Genomic DNA, 15363 nt, shown 5'->3' with positions numbered 1-15363 from the left:
TGGTATAGAAAGTTTTCCAAACCCTAAACTTAAAGGGACCATACAGAGTTTAAACATGTTACAACAAAGTATTTTCTTCCCTCTACATGTTCCAGCCATGTCCTAATGTCCTAATGAGCTCAGATCTGTTCACCACAACTGCCTCTAAAATCCTGCCCTGTCACTCAGAAAGTTGTTACTTCGAGTCCGAAGTGCCGTCATGCACGAGCTTAATATAGAGACAGCAGTTACACATAAGACCTGAGGTGGCAGTAGTGAGTATAACAATTACCAGATATTCTTTTAGGCCTTTGGTGTAGAGCTTGTTTCTCTCCCCATGACTGGATAGGTTTCCTCCGGTTGCTTCAGTGTCCCCTATCAACCAAGAACATGCACAATAGGTGAATCTTCTAGCTAGGTGATACCATCTGCCTGGCTTCACACCTGAAGATGGGTCCTGCTCCTGATGGGTCGCCCCAGTGGGATCAAAGGATGGGTCAAATGCAGAGGACAAATTTCCTAACGGGGACATTATCCATTCATCCATTTTCTTCCGCTTTATCCGGGGCCGGGGGCGTGGGGGCAGCAGTCTCAGCAGGGATGCCCAGACTTCCCGATCCACACACACCTCCTCCAGCTGTTCTGGGGGGACCCCGAGGCGACACCAGGCCAGCTCGGAGACATAGTCCCACCACGGGAGGCGACCAGGAGGCATCCGAAACAGATGCCCTAGCCACCTCAGCTGGCTCCTTTCGACGTGAAGGAGCAGCGACTCTACTCCGAGCTCCTCCCGGGTAACTGAGCTCCTCACCCGATGTCGAAGTGCACCCAGCCACCCTGCGAAGGAAACTCATTTCGGCCGCTTGTATTCGCGATCTTGTCCTTTCGGTCATGACCCAAATCTCATGACCATAGGTGAGGTTGGGAACGTAGATCGATCGGTAAATCGAGTTCTTTGCCACCCGACTCAGCTCCCTCTTCACCACGACAGACCGATACAGCGACCGCATCACTGCTGACGCCGCACCGATCCGTCTGTCGATCTCATGCTCCATCCGCCCCTCACTCGTGAACAAGACCCCGAGATACTTGAACTCCTCCACTTGAGGTAAGGACTCCCCCCCGACCTGTAGAGGGGAAGCCCCCTTTTTCCGGTGGAGAACCATGGCCTCAGATTTGGAGGTGCTGATCCTCATCCCGGCCGCTACACACTCGGCTGCAAACCGCCCCAGAGCAGCTGAAGGTCCCTGTTCGTTGAAGCCAACAGAACAACATCATCTGCAAACAGCAGAGATGAGATTCTGAGGCTCCCAAACCGGACACCCTCTGGCCCCTGGCTGCGCCTAGAAATTCTGTCCATAAAGTAGTAAACAGAACCGGTGACAAAGGGCAGCCCTGGCGGAGACCAACATGCACCGGGAACAGGTCTGACTTATTGCCGGCAATGCGAACCAAGCTCCTGCTGCGGTCATACAGGGAACGGACAGCCCTTAGCAGAGGGCCCCGTACCCCATTTTCCCGGAGCACCCCCCACAGGGCACCACGAGGGACACGGTCGAACGCTTTCTCCAGATCCACAAAACACATGTGGACTGGTTGGGCGAACTCCCACGAACCCTCGAGCACCCGATGAAGGGTATAGAGCTGGTCCAGTGTGCCACGACCAGGACGAAAACTGCATTGTTCCTCCTGGATCCAAGGTTCAACTATCGGCCAGATCCTCCTCTCCAGCACCCTGGAGTAGACCTTACCAGGGAGGCTGAGGAGGGTGAACCCCTGTAATTGGAACACACCTCCCTTCTTAAAGACAGGGACCACCACCCCGGTCTGCCAATCCAGGGGCACTGTCCCTGACCGCCACGCGATGTTGCAGAGACGTGTCAGCAAAGACAGTCCTACAACATCCAGAGACTTAAGGTACTCAGGACGAATCTCATCCACCCCCGGAGCCTTGCCACCGAGGAGCTTTCTCACCACCTCGGTGACTTCAGCCCCGGTGATGGGCGAGCCCACCTCCGATGCCTCTGCTTCCACCTCGGAAGACGTGACGGTGGGATTGAGGAGGTCCTCGAAGTACTCCTTCCACAGCCCCCCACCCGCACTGTAAACAGTGTTGGTGAAGCACTGCTTCCCCCTCCTGAGCCCGATGGTTTGCCAGAATCTCCTCGAGGCCGACCGATAGTCCTCCTCCATGGCTTCTCCGAACTCCTCCCAGACCCGAGTTTTTGCCTCTGTGACCAACCGAGCTGCTGCACGCTTGGCCTGCCGGTACCTCTCAGCTGCCTCCGGAGTCCCACAAGCCAACAAGGCCAGGTAGGACTCCTTCTTCAGCTTGACAGCATCCCTTACTTCCGGGCGCCACCACCGGGTTCGGGGATTGCCGCCGCGACAGGCACCAGAGACCTTACGGCAACAACTACAAGCAGCCGGATCGACAATAGAGGAGGAGAACATGGTCCACTCACACTCCATGTCCCCAGCCCCCCTCGGAATCCGGGAGAAGCTCTTCCGGAGGTGGGAGTTGAAGACCCCACTGACAGAGGGATCCGCCAGACGTTCCCAGCAGACCCTCACAACACGCTTGGGCCTGCCAGGTCTGACCGGCTTCCTCCCCTGCCAGCGGATCCAGCTCACCACCAGGTGGTGATCGGTTGACAGCTCAGCCCTTCTCTTCACCCGAGTGTCCGAGACACGCGGCCGCAGATCAGACGACACAACTACAAAGTCGATCATCGACCTCCTGCCTAGGGTGTCCTGGTGCCACGTGCACTTGTGGACACCCTTGTGGTTCAGATCGGGGAGGCCGTTCTTCCCAATCACTCCCTCCCAGGTCTCACTGTCGTTACCCACGTGGGCGTTGAAGTCCCCCAGTAGAACAATGGAGTCCCCAGTCGGAGCACCATCTAGTACCCCTCCCAGGGACTCCAAGAAGGCCGGGTACTCTGCACCGATGTTGGGCCCATAGGCCGAGACAACGGTGAGAGACCTGTCCCCAACCCGAAGGCGTAGGGACGCGACCCTCTCGTCCACCGGGGTGAACTCCAACACATGACGGCTGAGCTGGGGGGATATGAGCAAACCCACCCCAGCCCGCCAACTCTCCCCGCGGGCAACTCCAGAAAAATGGAGAGTCCAGCCTCTCTCCAGGAGTTGGGATCCGGAACCCAAGCTGTGCATGGAGGTGAGCCCGACTATATCTAGGTATCTCTCAACCTCCCGCACAAGCTCAGGCTCCTTCCCCCCCAGCGAAGTGACGTTCCATGTCCTGAACGCCAGAAGCTGTGCATGTGGACCAGGTCGCCGAGGCACCCGCCTCTGACTGCCACCCAGTCCTCTCCGCAACCGACCCCTACGGATCCCTCTGCGGGTGGTGGGTCCACAGGAGGGCGGGCCCACGTCGTCCCTTCGGGCTGGGCCCGGCCGGGCCCCGTGGGCAGAGACCCGGCCACCAGACGCTCGCGTTTGGGCCCCAACCCCAGGTCTGGCTCCAGGGTGGGGCCCCGGCTCCGCCATGCCGGGCGACGTCACGGTCCTTGATATTATACAGTCCATAGAAGTCTTTTGAACTGCTCTTCGTCTGACCCGTCACCTCGGACCTGTTTGCCATGGGAGACCCTACCAGGGGCATAAAGCCCCAGACAACATAGCTCTTCGGATCATTCGGGCACTCAAACAACCCCACCACGTTAAGGTAGCAGTTCGCGGGGTTGGGACATTATAGTATACCTTAATATTAATATTATTAGCTTCAATACATAGTATTTGTAAGTGCAAGAGTAGAAAATGTTATTTATACTAATGGTGTAAATGTTGCAGTTTGAGAAACATGGCTTTTCAGGTTACAAGTTTTCATGTAAACCTGTGGAGGAAAGAGGGATTATTGAAAAGATTATTGTGTGGTTTCGGTTGAAGCAGTTGCTGAGAGCACAATGAATGGCAACGCTTAATAAAAATAGACCTGGAGTAGTAGTTCACTTCAGCCAGGAAGGTTTGAACAGTTCCCTCTGCCGCCCCTTCCACTTTCAAATGCAGACCAACATGGTCCTCACTCATAACTAGTCTTTTAGTCATTATTACAAATGATGAAACATAAATGAATGATGCTAAGGTGGCCTATAAGCTACAATTATGTCTGTTAAATACACTTTGAGCTTGTGGACAGTGGGATGTGCTGAAGGAGAGCTTGTGTTAAGGTTCGTCTCTTCATCCATAAGATCTTAGTGAAAAATCACGTCTTTGATTGGTTGTGTCTTGTCTTCTTTGGGCTTATTATAACTTATTCAGTTGTTTACTATTAGGGCTAAGCTGTCTTGAATAGTGAGCTTGCTGCTCCAGGACCAAGCTAATTTTAGCTAGCATTACGGCTGACCTCTAAAGATACAATGACAGACACAACACTGCACTAACTTTAGATGGAGCTCATAATCCTTCTGCAGGACTGATTTACTGATTGATCAGTTTAGTATTCTGAGACTGACTGGATCTTTATAAACTACTTCATCCAACCATTATGGTCTAAAAATGCTTGAAATAAATGTGTCAAACTGTCCTTTCATTTTGATTTTTTGATTTTATTTAGCATGTCATTTATTTAATAGATTGAGAACAAATTGTACTTTTTGAAATAAAAAAGTCTTACATTTCATTAGGCCAGAGCTGGAGCTATCCTGGTTAGTAACGTGCACAGATAGACCCCAGGTGGTGCTCAAACACCTGCCCCTTTGCCCTGCGCCCTTTAAGTGCCCTTCTCAAGACCAGTTTTTTTTCCTACCCAATATTAAGTATTGTTCATTTTATTGTTCTTAGATGTTTGCCCTACTGAGCCAACATGTGCTGAAAATACAGTTTTAATGTTCAGCAACTTCAAATCGCGCTTCCTTCCTCCTCTGCCTCTCGAGCCGAGGCGGCGCTGCTGCTCCTGATCAATAAAGGGCAGCTGTGCTTTCCCCGTGTTTCCCCCGTTTGAGAAGATGGTACAGCCCATCTCTGTGAGACGCGGGAGTAAAGTAAACTGAGTCCCCCAGTAGAACAATGGAGTCCCCAGTCGGAGCACCATCTGGTACCCCTCCCAGGGACTCCAAGAAGGCCGGGTACTCTGCACCGATGTTGGGCCCATAGGCCGAGACAACGGTGAGAGACCTGTCCCTGACCCGAAGGCGTAGGGACGTGACCCTCTCGTTCACCGGGGTGAACTCCAACACGTGACGGCTGAGCTGGGGGGATATGAGCAAACCCACCCCAGCCCGCCGCCTCTCCCCGCGGGCAACTCCAGAAAAATGGAGAGTCCAGCCTCTCTCCAGGACTTGGGATCCGGAACCCAAGCTGTGCGTGGAGGTGAGCCCGACTATATTTAGGTATCTCTCAACCTCCCGCACAAGCTCAGGCTCCTTCCCCCCCAGCGAAGTGACGTTCCATGTCCCGAACGCCAGAAGCTGTGCACACGGACCAAGTCGTCGAGGCTCCCGGCCTCGACTGCCACCCAGTCCTCTTGGCACCCGACCCCTATGGATCCCTCTGCGGGTGGTGAGTCCACAGGAGGGCGGGCCCACGCGTCTCTTCGGGCTGTGCCCGTGGGCAGAGGCCCGGCCATCAGGGGGTCAAGTTCGAGCCCCAACCCCAGGCCTGGCTCCAGGGTGGGGCCCCGGCTGCGCCATGCCGGGCGACGTCATGGTCCTTGATCTTTCATAGTCCATAGAGTCTTGTGAGCTGCTCTTCGTCTGACCCGTCACCTTGTACCTGTTTGCCATGGGAGACCCTACCAGGGGCATAAAGCCCCGGACAACATAGCTCCTCGGATCATTCGGGCACTCAAACAACCCCACCACGTTAAGGTAGCAGCTCACGGATCTGATAACTCTAACATAGCTCTATTATAACTCTATCATCGCTCTATCATAGCTCTATCATAGCTCTATCATAGCTCAATCATAACTCTATCATAACTTTATCATAGCTCTATCATAGCTCTATCATAGCTCTATCATAACTCTATCATAGCTCTATCATAACTCTATCATAACTCTATCATAGCTCTATCATAGCTCTATCATAGCTCTATCATAACTCTATCATAGCTCTATCATAACTCTATCATAACTCTATCATAGCTCTATCATAGCTCTATGCAAAACAATTTTCTCCAACTAAACTCAGACAAAACTGAGATCATTGTTTTTGGCCCACAGACACAAAGACAAAGTGTTATCCGTCACCTTGAGTCTCTCTCTCTAAAACCAAAAAATCAGGTTAGAAATCTAGGAGTAATCATGGACTCAGACCTGAACTTAAACAGCCACATCAAAGCAATAACATCAGCAGCTTTTTACCATCTGAAAAACATTGCTAAGATCAGAGGAATAGTGTCAAAACCAGATTAAGAAAGACTTATCCATGTGTTTGTCTCCAGCAGGTTAGACGACTGTAACGGCTGCTCACTGGCCTCTCTAAAGGAGCTGTCAGAGCTGCAGAACATCCAGAACGCTGCTGCTCGAGTCCTGACAAGAACCAGGAAATACGACCATATTAGTCCAGTGCTCTGGTCTCTGCACTGGCTTCCTGTCACTCAGATAATAGAATGTAAAACAGCTCTGCTTGTTACAAGTATTTTCGTGGTTTAGCACCAAAGTCCATCTCTGACATGTTACAGCTGTATGAACCATCTCGGGCCCTGAGAACTTCAGGGAGGGGCCTCCTGGTGGTTCCCAGAGTCAATAATAAACACGGTGAGGCTGCGTTTCAGTTTCATGCAGCTAAAATCTGGAACAGACTTCATGAGGATGTGAGACAGGCCTCAACTCTGACAATGTTCAAATCCAGGATGAAAACAGTTCTTTTTGCCCATGCATATGACTGAAAGTATTTTATCTGTAATTGATTAATTTTATGTTGATGTTTTTATTGATTCTATTTTCTTTTTTGTATTTATGCAACTGTGAAGCACTTTGAATTGCCTTGTGTATGAATTGTGCTCTACAAATAAACTTGCCTTGCCAATCATAGCTCTATCATAACTCTATCATAACTCTTGGGGACATTCCTTGTGCATTTCAAGGCTTCAATTTTAATTTCTTGATATTTGGGAGCTGAGCCAGATTGGATTGAAGAGCTTCCATTACCTTCTTTTCCGCCGCCATTGTCAAACTACAACCAGCAACTGCAGCGCAAAGGCCTGACGTCGCCTACAAGCCCCGCCTCCCCCGCTCGCTGAATGGTAGGTTGAAATTCAACCGATGTAACGCGGCCACTGAGATCAGACCCAGACGTACATGTAGGGAAATTATAATTGACCAGAGTTTACAGATGGTTAAAGAGACTAGATGCAAGTTTACCATTTTATGCTCACTACTGCCACCTTAGGTCATACGTGTAACTGCAACTTCTATATTAAGCTTGTGCAGGACGGCGCTTCGGACCAGAATTAACTCCTTTTTGAGTGACAGTGCAGGATTTTAGAGGCAGTTGTGGTGAACAGGTGTGGGCTCATTCTACACTTTAGGACATTGTTGGAACATGTACAGGGAGGAAAATACATAATTTTGACATTTTTAAACTCCGTATAGTCCCTTTAAGGCCAGGCTAGCACCAGTGTGGAGCTCTAAACATTTACATATGTTTGCATCTGGCTCATTTACAAAGATAATAACTGGGTTGTTTTAATGGTGTGCGGAGTTATAAAGGAAGTACACGTTACCGGCGACCATGGCCTGTGCTCCGTAAGCACAGCATCTGACATGTGCTCGGACCAGCGCCTGGAGACCGCTGCATGAGCGCAGGGAGGTGGAGTTGTTTTTGTTTTGTCAAGTTTTCTCCCTCTTAGTTTTAATGACAAAGTCAACGATAGACCAAACTCTCTGTTTGACCAGGTTTGTTTGATGACATTCTGTCCACGTGCATGTCGGACTTTTCTGAAATCACTCCAACATGGCTGTGTTTCCCACACTTATCCATTCACAAATACGTACATGTTTAGTATCCATGTGATGCACGGAATCCCCCCATCAACACTGTAATCCGAATATGGAAGATACCAGCCGCCAAAATCCACGAGAGATGTACATGCGGCTATAGGCACACATTCCAAAACTTTAGGGCCTGTTTTCTCCAAAAGAGGTTCCACTTTAGTAGTCCCTACAGACTCCAAACTTTAGTCAATATTTAATAATATTATGAAGTTTTTTCTTTTTTTTTTTGTAATTCCTGCCTGAGATTTGAACCCTTAAAGGAGCTATATCATGCTATTTTAGCCATTCCAAAGTTAAGTATAGGCATTTATATGATATATTGTACCTCTACCACTATGGAGCACTCATTTTTGTGATAAATATAAGTGTTTTCTGGAGGTATTTTTCGAACCCGGAAGACACAACGCTTCGATTCAGTTAACTCCGCCCCCTCTCTCCGCACATACAACTTTACCGTAATATAAATAAACAGCAATAAGTGAAATTACTTCACGATGCAGTTATACGGAGTTGACATCTGCAACACAGTTTCATAAATGGCTAACACACATGCTAATATGCTAACACACAAGCTAACCCGCGTTTGGATTGACTCACCGCTCTGGTCCATCGCTGTTTACATTGTGGGACTCGCGTTGGTTATAAAAGTTAATCCACTTTGGTTCTGGTGAAGGTTCACCAAACATCCATCAGTGACAGTCACAGAAAAACACAATTTTGGCTGATAGTCGCTGAATCCCGGAGAAAAAAACAGCTTCTGAGAGAGTGGCCTCTTCCTGAAAAAGGTTGAATAAACTCCGTAGCCAAACGCGCTTCTCTTTCTCCGTGACATTATCGTTAGTTAAGAATAAGGTGTGTCCAGTTATAACGAGCTCCATCTTTAGCTGCAGCGCAAACATGACTGATCTGTTCAGACGCTCAGGGGTGTTTGTTTTGGCCACAGCTGACCTGGAAGCACCTCGGGCACATCCTTTTTATTTTTTTAATTATTTTATTTATTTATTTTTTTCTTTTTGTTTCTCTCTTACGACAGAAATAATGAAAACGCTGTTTTACAAATTAAAATCAGGCCTTAAGCATAGAAGTACAGTTTGATGTTTGCATGACCTACAGTGTCTCGCCTGCTTGTTTTGGTATGATTATTGGGTGAAATATATAACACGGTGTGGCTTTAAAGCAGTGGATAATTTGGACTGTAGGTGTTGACTGATGTTGATGTGTGTGTCAGAAGGTCATGGGTCACGCAGCCGTGGAATGCTGGGTGGGTGGGTGTCGTAGGAATATTAATGTGCTATCATAATGCAGCTACAGTGTGAGGCCGAAAGCAGGGAAGGATTGTGTGGAGTGTGTCTGACGGAGTTATAGCATCCTCGCCACATTACTGTACAAACACTCCACGTTTCACTCCCATGATATCACAACATTCTACCGAGCCCAGAGTTCAGCGCTCAGGTGAAGAGCGCATTCTAAACAGGACTCTCAACTTTCAAAAACAAATGACAACATCATCTGGCTTCTGTTGCCATGCTATGACATCATCTGCATACCCTCTATAGTAGAATTAAATGTCTTTAAACTGTTAGGTGATGGACATGTTTGTAACGTTACTAGGGCTGGGTACCGTCCGCCCCCCCCCCAGAAAGAACACAGGCCACAGAAGCTTCACCTGTAACTTTGTGTTTTGAGAAGAATTCCCACTTAAGCAGCGATAAAAAGAGAGAAAGGACATTATTACCACCTGAGCTGCAGGGAAAGACCAGATCCACATGAGGACACCGCTTTCTCTCAGCTAAACTTTTCTAAACTAGACTCAAAAGTCTACACATTTTATCGTAAGTGCATTGATCAATAGAGGTCGGATTTACACTTTTCCCACGTCGGGAGAGTCTCTAAGCACTGAACACCTTGTACTTCTGGACACTTCAGGTCAGTTACAGTTGCTGAAAATGGCATTAATTCAATATTTGACCGTTACTTTGAGTCTGTCAAATCACTTCTTACGACCCTTGTGTGAGGGAAACTGGCTGCATACTTTTGCCCCTGATCCAGATCATGGACCTGCTTTGGCCACACTTCCTCTCATTGCAAACATCGCCATCACCTGGGACGCAGATTACACCAGAGTCCAGACCAATCAAAAAGGAGCACCTTGCGACACAGTGATAACATGGTAATAGCATGGCACCTAAAAGTGTAATAACAAATAATAATAAATGGTAATTACACATGGAAACAGCTCATACACCTGTTGTTTTAAAGAATAGGTTGCGTTCACGTGACGTGGTAGTAACTAACTATTTGTCTGGGGACCATGACCGAAATTTTCGCATGGATTTGGGAACCAATCAGAACGAGGAGGGACGGCAAGATGATGACGAGCTATTCGATAAACGTAAGCTTGCAGTTTGTTTACGTATAAAAAACCAAAAGTTTATTTACGGATCCAGCATGACAGCAGCAGACGCGACTCTATTTTTAGCTTCAGGCCGTGTTCTAAATAGTTTAGCTCGAAAGTTTACGGCAGGTGCGTCATACGTCATCGGATGCGATGATGCGATTGGCTGTGGCGACGTGAAGACGCATGATAGACATTCGTAGCGCCCAATAAACGAATATGGACAATTGTAAACCACACCTCTCCTATGAGCAAATGAATTGGTGGTCCCTAGACTAAATATCACATGTGATTTGAGTCTGGCATTAGCAAAACTAAGTAACTATAGTAACTGTCAAAATTATCTCTTAATCTCTTAATTCTCTGTAATTCCCGGGCTTATCCACATGAGAGAAAACTGGCAAAGTTTAATGTCTGCTCTGTTGGCACAAATGACACATTCTTATCATCACTTTTTTCTCAAAATAGTCTCCAAAAGTGGTGACAATATTCAAAAGCGGTGTGATATTGCTTAGTGGCTAAAAGTCCTTTCAGCCAAATGATGTAAATATGGCAGGCTTGGGAGCCTCATTCTGTTTGGAAACGACTTGGCCCCAGCTCCATTTAAGATCATACATCATCAAATTGTAGAGCGTGAACGTGACCTGTACACATGCGTTCTTTTCATTCTACACAGAAGCCTCAACATTCCGTACGGAGTGTCAAATCAAATATGAACAATGCAGACTTGTTAGTCATTTGGCTCTGTTGATGCAGTTGTCACGATGGAAACCTATTATGACCCTATAGCAGGGGTGCCCAAACTTTTTGTCTCCGAGGGCCAAAATAAAAAAGGTCCTGTGAGTCAAACACGGTGATGTCAAGCACGACACACATATAACTGCAAATAATAATAGTTACTTTATTTTATTTACTTTTTATTTTTTCGATAGCCAACATTTGCATTTAATTCTATCCATGCAAATAACAAGCTATATTAAAACAAATGGTGACTATGGCAAAAGCCTAGCTTTAGTAGAAAATCAACAATTGTAGCAATATAGTGCAAAATGTAAAAAAAATAACAACAAAAAACACGTGTATCTGCAGCACTTAGAGTGACTTCCTCATTCATTCGTTAACTCAAAGAAAATGCCACATTAGATTATTTTGAAAGTGTCGGCAGTTGAGCATCAATTCTTTTTTTTAAATCATTTTTTAACATGTACTGATGTTGACGTCAACAACCTTTGCAATAAAAGAAGGAAAACTGTGAAAGTTGATGCTACAACGCTCTGTGATTGATAATACCGAGACACTCCTTAACTTTGTGAAAGGATTAAAACAGCCCCCAATTAGACGCTGGTGGTCAAAAAGTGTACTGCACCCATATTTACCATTGAGCATGAACGGAAGAGAATTAGTTTTAACCACATGCAGCGCAAAAGTAGGTCACTCTCTTGCGGGCCAACAGAATTGTTTCAGCGGGCCAAATTTGGCCCGCGGGCCCCGCTTTGGGCACCCCTGTCCCATAGCCATCTGTGAGGGCTGTAAATCATAGACATAAAAAGGAGAAGGGGCGTTCAATCCTAACGCATGCGGACAAATAACAAGTCGGCTAGTCCGGTAGACTGTTAGCATTAGCCTACTCAAGGAATTTTGAACAATGAAATTATGAACGATCCAGATGTTTTCAGCTGTTGTCTACATTTAGGTGAGGTCAAAAAAACAAAAATCAGGGGCTCTGTGTCTTGGCTAGATGTTGCCTTCAATAGGCCAGACTTAAACCCTGGAATACCCTGGTTCTTGTGAAATAGCTTATACGTGAGTCTGACGCCTCCTCTGTCAGTGGCTCTACTGAAACACACGGGAGAACGAAACTGAAAGTAGCCTATAACGTCAGGCGCAGCTCATGGACCCACCGTGTCTTTCTTCGCTTCATTCTGTTTTTTTCCCGAGATAAATAAGATGAAGAGCTCCGCTTAACATGAACACGAGCACATGGCTCGTGTTTGCATTACGGCGAAACGGAGACAAGTGTCACACGGAGATGCCTGACCCGGAGGACATTTGAGAACAGGGATGATGAAAGAAGACATCTACTGCTTTATTTGGATTATATGGATGTATGGACAGCACATGTACAGCAGCAGGTGCAGGAGTGAGGCAGGGAGCTGGAGTCTGACATTAAAGTTGAGATTAATGTGACTTTTTACACATAAATGCGCCGTTGACGTTGCTTCTGTTGCTGCACAAGCTCCCAAAGTTCTTATGAGTGCAGTTTTGGTCAGACAAGTTGTAGTTTCGTCAGTGTCATGCCACGCCCCCTTTTAGTCGACTAATCGCTCCTCAGGGCACGTTTTTGGTCGACCAAGAAAATCTTTGGTCGGGGTCAGCCCTACAAATTAGTGTTTAAAAGTGTCCTCTGAGCTAAATGATGACTCAAATTCAGTTAGGTTTATGCTTTTTGTTTGGTTGGATACACATCCAGTGGCCACTAAACATCATCCTATAAGACGTTAAGGATAAAGTAAACACAGAAATGATATAAATGCCATGAATATGTTCTGTGCTGACACCAGGCTTCCCTATTCATTTGTATGGGGATGGAGAATACAATTGTGAGCCGTTGGCTAACAAATGTGCGTATTAGTAGGAACAAGTACAGATAGCTTTCTGTGATTTCTATGCAGTAAAAAAATGATTGAAAACGAGGCTGCAAAATGATGATCTTTTTTTGGGGGCGGAAGAATGGTGTTGTCAGGACCCGATGGTATAGAGTAGTTAAAGGCACACTGAAACATTCTCAGGTCATACACTGCTACTAACTGTCCTAAAACTCCAAACCTAAACAACGAAACAAGCTCCTTAAGTTCAACTTGACACCAACAGAGCAATTTTACAATCAAGCGTTTGAAAGAGGACCACACACAAACCCAAGCTGCATAGATATGAATTGATGCTAACAGACAAGTGAATAATGTAAAAGCATAACAGATAGGTCCTGGATTGTTCGTAGTTTCGGGGGTTCTGGTCTGAAAGTTTGGGAACCCCGGATTACAATGACGAAGTTACAAGATGTCTCAATGTCCTTCCTCCTCCTTAAAGTGGACATACTGTGCATTCTGGAGGCTTCTTCTGAGTATCTTAGCAGTGATGTTTCAACATTAATAATAAAAATAATAAAATAATGTATGTAGTGAGGATCTCAAACCAAAATGTCTCCTTTTATGTGTGTGGGTTGTGCCCAGAATGCTAACCAGAGGGATACAGCAGGGTCTGGAGGACAGTCCCAAGCGTAAGTCCCTCAGTGAGTGAAAGTACTTAGTTAAAGCTAGCCCCCCGCTGACACTGGGCCGACAGCCACTTATCCGGCAGATTAAAAGATTACCCTGTCACTGACCCGTCGTGCGCTTCACCAACCACGACAGAATCCGAAACAAGCGGGCTAATAAATCAGAAATGACTTACTGCTTTGTGCTTTCCTATAGGTCCAAAGCGCGCTGTGCTGAGGAGGCTCGGCGGTGTGGCGTTATCCTCCGGAGCCGGGGAAGTGTGTAGGCAGACCGGCACTCGCTCTCCTCCCTCCCTCCTCCCTCCTGCTCTCCCTGCTCTCCCTCCTCCCTCCTCCCTCCCTTCCTCGGTGTGTCTACTGTAGGAGCTCAGAATACCTCCACAAACAGTTGGCGGGATCAGTGCGGCGCGCGCTCGTGGACTGACATCTGAGAAGTGCAGGAGGAAGGGCAGAGTGCCGGACAAAGGACAAGTGTTCCCCTCGCTGCTAACGCTAGGTTTAATCAGCTACAAGTGATTTGGAATGAAGGTAGATTATTTATAAGATGTGTTGACAACTTACCCACAACTGTCATCGTTTTGGCTGTCACTTTCTCATGATGTGTTTAGGGCAGACCGGGGGCTTGTTGTCACACTTTTTGTGTCCACTGCTCCAGTCCCGTCGCCAGACGTCAGTCTTAAGGGGGGCATATGAAATCCACGAGGGGGCACCACTACTATTAGCAATATCAGTACATACGCTATGCACATCCCTGGCGCACACTAATCATCGCAAATCAAATATCAAATATGACCAGACCAACTACAGTCTGCAACATCAGACCTCAGAATTAAAAGCAATAAGTTGCATTGAAGCAATGTTACCAATGTATGTGTTCACAAAATAGTTGAGTATACAACATATTAGATCTGTCAAACTGAACAAGGTCAACAGCGTGCGAAGTGTGTGTGTTGCGTTACCAGTTACCATTGCAGGTCTGCAGGTTTCATCCTCCTGGCGGAAACGTCAGTACAGTTGCAGGCGGCGTTTCTCTGAGCTGAACCTCCTCATCATCAGATCCTTCCACTCAGACTTGAATTCATGAGTAAGGTCCTTTTCAAACGCAAGCTGAATGAGCTGGGCCTTGCGTCTGTGCAGCATACTGCGCCGATGCTCCGAAAACACGTTCTTCAGAGTGGAAAACGAATTGTTACACATTGCTGTGGAAGCTCCTAAAGTTAGGGCAAGGGTGTAGGCAGTGACAACAGTCGGCATAGCCTGGAGCGCACCGTTGAATGCGCAAAGGATGTTGGCCATTGTCCATTTTCCATCTTCGGGGGGAACCGGAGTGTCAGTCATTTTCTTTAATAGGAACTCACAAGCTACAGTATACTCAGATTCAACCACATCAGTTCCAGCTAATGCCAGTAGAGGGTTCACCTTTAATGAGCGTGCTACTGCGCTCCCCAAAACGCACATCCATCTCTTCTTGCACAGCATCAATTACACTGTGAAATAATCTCTTGAACTCGGTCTTTTCGTCTATGTCATTTTGTAGCTGCCCGACCGTTTCCTCAATTGCAAATCCACGGAGGTTCTTGTTAATTGTGCGTCTTCTCTTGCTTGGCCCGGGACCTGTCACCGACACAGCCTCGGTGGCCGTGTCTTGAGGAACGCAGAGATCCCACAGTGCAAAAAATTCATTCTCTGTGCGCAGTGTCTTCACGCAGTTGGAAGCGCTGTTGATAAGTGTAACCGCAGTGAGCTAGTATCTT

At 47.3% G+C, this 15363-nt stretch overlaps 1 protein-coding gene across 1 annotated transcript in view; it reads right to left on the bottom strand.

Annotated features, from left to right (window-relative positions):
• palmdb (palmdelphin b) overlaps positions 1 to 13893 on the bottom strand; it is an 84485-nt gene extending 70592 nt beyond the window's left edge. Inside the window, exon 1 of the mRNA XM_079575916.1 lies at positions 13786 to 13893. The gene's annotated coding sequence lies outside the window, so the exon portion shown is untranslated. The remainder of the gene's footprint in view (positions 1 to 13785) is intronic.
• Positions 13894 to 15363: the final 1470 nt, after the last annotated feature.

This window comes from Gobius niger (genome assembly GCF_951799975.1).
Source record: "Gobius niger genome assembly, chromosome: 18".
Classification (NCBI taxonomy): domain Eukaryota; kingdom Metazoa; phylum Chordata; class Actinopteri; order Gobiiformes; family Gobiidae; genus Gobius; species Gobius niger.
The sequence above is the reverse complement of the archived record's forward strand: the minus strand, read 5'-3'. Positions and strand labels throughout refer to the sequence as shown.